Source organism: Anomaloglossus baeobatrachus, unplaced genomic scaffold (genome assembly GCF_048569485.1).
Source record: "Anomaloglossus baeobatrachus isolate aAnoBae1 unplaced genomic scaffold, aAnoBae1.hap1 Scaffold_3026, whole genome shotgun sequence".
NCBI lineage: Eukaryota > Metazoa > Chordata > Amphibia > Anura > Aromobatidae > Anomaloglossus > Anomaloglossus baeobatrachus.
This window is the reverse complement of record NW_027442452.1, coordinates 103571-110988: the sequence shown is the minus strand read 5'-3', so window position 1 is coordinate 110988 and position 7418 is coordinate 103571.

Below are 7418 nucleotides of genomic sequence, written 5' to 3'. Positions count from 1 at the left end.
TCCAAAACTATAACAGATGCAAGCTTGTCCTGTTTGGTGGAGATGATATTTAATAAAATAAGTAGAAATCCACTAAAAGTTTTGTTTGGTTATCTTGCAATCCCGAGATAATCGTCTCCATGCTCCAAATCCATTTTAAAGCCATTTTTAAGGCATTTCGCGCATACATGAAATGAACACATTTTTCTCCAAAACTATAACAGATGCAAGCTTGTCCTGTTTGGTGGAGATGATATTTAATAAAATAAGTAGAAATCCACTAAAAGTTTTGTTTGGTTATCTTGCAATCCCGAGATAATCGTCTCCATGCTCCAAATCCATTTTAAAGCCATTTTTAAGGCATTTCGCGCATACATGAAATGAACACATTTTTCTCCAAAACTATAACAGATGCAAGCTTGTCCTGTTTGGTGGAGATGATATTTAATAAAATAAGTAGAAATCCACTAAAAGTTTTGTTTGGTTATCTTGCAATCCCGAGATAATCGTCTCCATGCTCCAAATCCATTTTAAAGCCATTTTTAAGGCATTTCGCGCATACATGAAATGAACACATTTTTCTCCAAAACTATAACAGATGCAAGCTTGTCCTGTTTGGTGGAGATGATATTTAATAAAATAAGTAGAAATCCACTAAAAGTTTTGTTTGGTTATCTTGCAATCCCGAGATAATCGTCTCCATGCTCCAAATCCATTTTAAAGCCATTTTTAAGGCATTTCGCGCATACATGAAATGAACACATTTTTCTCCAAAACTATAACAGATGCAAGCTTGTCCTGTTTGGTGGAGATGATATTTAATAAAATAAGTAGAAATCCACTAAAAGTTTTGTTTGGTTATCTTGCAATCCCGAGATAATCGTCTCCATGCTCCAAATCCATTTTAAAGCCATTTTTAAGGCATTTCGCGCATACATGAAATGAACACATTTTTCTCCAAAACTATAACAGATGCAAGCTTGTCCTGTTTGGTGGAGATGATATTTAATAAAATAAGTAGAAATCCACTAAAAGTTTTGTTTGGTTATCTTGCAATCCCGAGATAATCGTCTCCATGCTCCAAATCCATTTTAAAGCCATTTTTAAGGCATTTCGCGCATACATGAAATGAACACATTTTTCTCCAAAACTATAACAGATGCAAGCTTGTCCTGTTTGGTGGAGATGATATTTAATAAAATAAGTAGAAATCCACTAAAAGTTTTGTTTGGTTATCTTGCAATCCCGAGATAATCGTCTCCATGCTCCAAATCCATTTTAAAGCCATTTTTAAGGCATTTCGCGCATACATGAAATGAACACATTTTTCTCCAAAACTATAACAGATGCAAGCTTGTCCTGTTTGGTGGAGATGATATTTAATAAAATAAGTAGAAATCCACTAAAAGTTTTGTTTGGTTATCTTGCAATCCCGAGATAATCGTCTCCATGCTCCAAATCCATTTTAAAGCCATTTTTAAGGCATTTCGCGCATACATGAAATGAACACATTTTTCTCCAAAACTATAACAGATGCAAGCTTGTCCTGTTTGGTGGAGATGATATTTAATAAAATAAGTAGAAATCCACTAAAAGTTTTGTTTGGTTATCTTGCAATCCCGAGATAATCGTCTCCATGCTCCAAATCCATTTTAAAGCCATTTTTAAGGCATTTCGCGCATACATGAAATGAACACATTTTTCTCCAAAACTATAACAGATGCAAGCTTGTCCTGTTTGGTGGAGATGATATTTAATAAAATAAGTAGAAATCCACTAAAAGTTTTGTTTGGTTATCTTGCAATCCCGAGATAATCGTCTCCATGCTCCAAATCCATTTTAAAGCCATTTTTAAGGCATTTCGCGCATACATGAAATGAACACATTTTTCTCCAAAACTATAACAGATGCAAGCTTGTCCTGTTTGGTGGAGATGATATTTAATAAAATAAGTAGAAATCCACTAAAAGTTTTGTTTGGTTATCTTGCAATCCCGAGATAATCGTCTCCATGCTCCAAATCCATTTTAAAGCCATTTTTAAGGCATTTCGCGCATACATGAAATGAACACATTTTTCTCCAAAACTATAACAGATGCAAGCTTGTCCTGTTTGGTGGAGATGATATTTAATAAAATAAGTAGAAATCCACTAAAAGTTTTGTTTGGTTATCTTGCAATCCCGAGATAATCGTCTCCATGCTCCAAATCCATTTTAAAGCCATTTTTAAGGCATTTCGCGCATACATGAAATGAACACATTTTTCTCCAAAACTATAACAGATGCAAGCTTGTCCTGTTTGGTGGAGATGATATTTAATAAAATAAGTAGAAATCCACTAAAAGTTTTGTTTGGTTATCTTGCAATCCCGAGATAATCGTCTCCATGCTCCAAATCCATTTTAAAGCCATTTTTAAGGCATTTCGCGCATACATGAAATGAACACATTTTTCTCCAAAACTATAACAGATGCAAGCTTGTCCTGTTTGGTGGAGATGATATTTAATAAAATAAGTAGAAATCCACTAAAAGTTTTGTTTGGTTATCTTGCAATCCCGAGATAATCGTCTCCATGCTCCAAATCCATTTTAAAGCCATTTTTAAGGCATTTCGCGCATACATGAAATGAACACATTTTTCTCCAAAACTATAACAGATGCAAGCTTGTCCTGTTTGGTGGAGATGATATTTAATAAAATAAGTAGAAATCCACTAAAAGTTTTGTTTGGTTATCTTGCAATCCCGAGATAATCGTCTCCATGCTCCAAATCCATTTTAAAGCCATTTTTAAGGCATTTCGCGCATACATGAAATGAACACATTTTTCTCCAAAACTATAACAGATGCAAGCTTGTCCTGTTTGGTGGAGATGATATTTAATAAAATAAGTAGAAATCCACTAAAAGTTTTGTTTGGTTATCTTGCAATCCCGAGATAATCGTCTCCATGCTCCAAATCCATTTTAAAGCCATTTTTAAGGCATTTCGCGCATACATGAAATGAACACATTTTTCTCCAAAACTATAACAGATGCAAGCTTGTCCTGTTTGGTGGAGATGATATTTAATAAAATAAGTAGAAATCCACTAAAAGTTTTGTTTGGTTATCTTGCAATCCCGAGATAATCGTCTCCATGCTCCAAATCCATTTTAAAGCCATTTTTAAGGCATTTCGCGCATACATGAAATGAACACATTTTTCTCCAAAACTATAACAGATGCAAGCTTGTCCTGTTTGGTGGAGATGATATTTAAAAAAATAAGTAGAAATCCACTAAAAGTTTTGTTTGGTTATCTTGCAATCCCGAGATAATCGTCTCCATGCTCCAAATCCATTTTAAAGCCATTTTTAAGGCATTTCGCGCATACATGAAATGAACACATTTTTCTCCAAAACTATAACAGATGCAAGCTTGTCCTGTTTGGTGGAGATGATATTTAATAAAATAAGTAGAAATCCACTAAAAGTTTTGTTTGGTTATCTTGCAATCCCGAGATAATCGTCTCCATGCTCCAAATCCATTTTAAAGCCATTTTTAAGGCATTTCGCGCATACATGAAATGAACACATTTTTCTCCAAAACTATAACAGATGCAAGCTTGTCCTGTTTGGTGGAGATGATATTTAATAAAATAAGTAGAAATCCACTAAAAGTTTTGTTTGGTTATCTTGCAATCCCGAGATAATCGTCTCCATGCTCCAAATCTATTTTAAAGCCATTTTTAAGGCATTTCGCGCATACATGAAATGAACACATTTTTCTCCAAAACTATAACAGATGCAAGCTTGTCCTGTTTGGTGGAGATGATATTTAATAAAATAAGTAGAAATCCAGTAAAAGTTTTGTTTGGTTATCTTGCAATCCCGAGATAATCGTCTCCATGCTCCAAATCCATTTTAAAGCCATTTTTAAGGCATTTCGCGCATACATGAAATGAACACATTTTTCTCCAAAACTATAACAGATGCAAGCTTGTCCTGTTTGGTGGAGATGATATTTAATAAAATAAGTAGAAATCCACTAAAAGTTTTGTTTGGTTATCTTGCAATCCCGAGATAATCGTCTCCATGCTCCAAATCCATTTTAAAGCCATTTTTAAGGCATTTCGCGCATACATGAAATGAACACATTTTTCTCCAAAACTATAACAGATGCAAGCTTGTCCTGTTTGGTGGAGATGATATTTAATAAAATAAGTAGAAATCCACTAAAAGTTTTGTTTGGTTATCTTGCAATCCCGAGATAATCGTCTCCATGCTCCAAATCCATTTTAAAGCCATTTTTAAGGCATTTCGCGCATACATGAAATGAACACATTTTTCTCCAAAACTATAACAGATGCAAGCTTGTCCTGTTTGGTGGAGATGATATTTAATAAAATAAGTAGAAATCCACTAAAAGTTTTGTTTGGTTATCTTGCAATCCCGAGATAATCGTCTCCATGCTCCAAATCCATTTTAAAGCCATTTTTAAGGCATTTCGCGCATACATGAAATGAACACATTTTTCTCCAAAACTATAACAGATGCAAGCTTGTCCTGTTTGGTGGAGATGATATTTAATAAAATAAGTAGAAATCCACTAAAAGTTTTGTTTGGTTATCTTGCAATCCCGAGATAATCGTCTCCATGCTCCAAATACATTTTAAAGCCATTTTTAAGGCATTTCGCGCATACATGAAATGAACACATTTTTCTCCAAAACTATAACAGATGCAAGCTTGTCCTGTTTGGTGGAGATGATATTTAATAAAATAAGTAGAAATCCACTAAAAGTTTTGTTTGGTTATCTTGCAATCCCGAGATAATCGTCTCCATGCTCCAAATCCATTTTAAAGCCATTTTTAAGGCATTTCGCGCATACATGAAATGAACACATTTTTCTCCAAAACTATAACAGATGCAAGCTTGTCCTGTTTGGTGGAGATGATATTTAATAAAATAAGTAGAAATCCACTAAAAGTTTTGTTTGGTTATCTTGCAATCCCGAGATAATCGTCTCCATGCTCCAAATCCATTTTAAAGCCATTTTTAAGGCATTTCGCGCATACATGAAATGAACACATTTTTCTCCAAAACTATAACAGATGCAAGCTTGTCCTGTTTGGTGGAGATGATATTTAATAAAATAAGTAGAAATCCACTAAAAGTTTTGTTTGGTTATCTTGCAATCCCGAGATAATCGTCTCCATGCTCCAAATCCATTTTAAAGCCATTTTTAAGGCATTTCGCGCATACATGAAATGAACACATTTTTCTCCAAAACTATAACAGATGCAAGCTTGTCCTGTTTGGTGGAGATGATATTTAATAAAATAAGTAGAAATCCACTAAAAGTTTTGTTTGGTTATCTTGCAATCCCGAGATAATCGTCTCCATGCTCCAAATCCATTTAAAGCCATTTTTAAGGCATTTCGCGCATACATGAAATGAACACATTTTTCTCCAAAACTATAACAGATGCAAGCTTGTCCTGTTTGGTGGAGATGATATTTAATAAAATAAGTAGAAATCCACTAAAAGTTTTGTTTGGTTATCTTGCAATCCCGAGATAATCGTCTCCATGCTCCAAATCCATGGATAGAGACGTGCATGAGGGCCTCAAAACATTAAGTGTCCATTGTCAGGAAGTGGGTCTTTTGTAGTATAGCCCTTTGGCAGGGCAGCCAAAAATTGGGAGGCTCCACGTTGTCCCTGGATAGAGACGTGCATGAGGGCCTCAAAACATTAAGTGTCCATTGTCAGGAAGTGGGTGTATTATAGTATAGCCCTTAGGCAGGGCAGCCAAAAATTGGGAGGCTCCACGTTGTCCCTGGATAGAGACGTGCATGAGGGCCTCAAAACATTAAGTGTCCATTGTCAGGAAGTGGGTCTTTTGTAGTATAGCCCTTTGGCAGGGCAGCCAAAAATTGGGAGGCTCCACGTTGTCCCTGGATAGAGACGTGCATGAGGGCCTCAAAACATTAAGTGTCCATTGTCAGGAAGTGGGTGTATTATAGTATAGCCCTTTGGCAGGGCAGCCAAAAATTGGGAGGCTCCACGTTGTCCCTGCATAGAGACGTGCATGAGGGCCTCAAAACATTGTTCCCATTGCAAAGGAGCGGGTCTCCTGTCGTTGTAATGTCCATTCTGCAAAGAATGGGCGAAAAAATTTACCACTGGGGGTATACCTGAAACAAAGGCCTAACTCTTGTAACGGTCATCATGGTGGCGCATGAGGAGAAGGAGGAGCAGTCCAGCGATTATCCAAAGTCCAGAAGTGTGTACCCATGGGTGACTGGAGGTACATGGCAAATTCCCGTTACAAACTTTAAATTCCGCTCTCATTTGCTGGTGGTGTGGTGAAGTGTGGCCCAATCCAACCCTTGTTCATCTTGATCAGAGTCAGCCTGTCAGCATTTTCAGTTGACAGGCGGGTGCGTTTATCTGTAATGATTCCACCTGCGGCACTAAAAACACGCTCTGACAAAACGCTAGCGGCAGGGCAGGCCAGGACTTCCAAGGCGTAGAGAGCCAATTCATGCCACGTGTCCACCTTGGATACCCAATAATTGTAAGGCACAGAGGAATGTCGGAGTACAGTTGTTCGATCTGCAAGGTACTCCTTGAGCATCTGGGCAAACTTAGGATTTCTTGTGGCACTACCCCGCACCTCAGGGGCTGTGGTACGTGAGGGGCTGAGAAAACTGTCCCACATCTTAAAGACTGTTCCCCTACCTCTGGCGGATTGGACTTGTGCCTCTCTCGGCTGTACGCCTTGGTTGTCCACTGATTCCTGACCTATGCCGCTAGCGTTTTGTGAGGGGAATGCTTTGCCTACTTCCGTGACTATGGCCTTCCGGAACTGCTGCATTTTGGTTGACCTCTCCGCCTCGGGAATAAGAGACATAAAGTTCTCCTTGTAGCGTGGGTCTAACAGTGTTACCAACCAGTAATGATTGTCGGCCAAGATGTTCTTAACGCGAGGGTCACGAGACAGGCAGCTTACCATAAAGTCAGCCATGTGCGCCAGACTCTTAACAGCCAGGACTTCAGTAGCCTGACCAACACGTTGACTGAACATGCTGTCCTCCTCCTCCTCCTCCTCCTCCTCCTCATCTACCCTGTCCTCTGGCCAGCCACGCTGAACCGAGGATATGACTGGTGTGCATGTCATATCCTCAATTTGGCCGGAGATTTGCTCCATGTCTTCATCCTCCTCCTCGTCATAGTCCTCCACTGCACGTTGTGATGAGACGAGGCTGGGCTGTGTGTTATCACCCACACCCACTACTGTTTCTTGCTGCAACTCATCGCGCTCCGCCTGCAATGCATCATGTTTGGTTTTGAGCAGAGACCGTTTTAGAAGGCAGAGTAGCGGTATGGTGACGCTAATAATGGCGTCATCTTATACCTTTATGATGTTATTGTTTATTCTAAAGCAAACAAGATTTTAGGGTG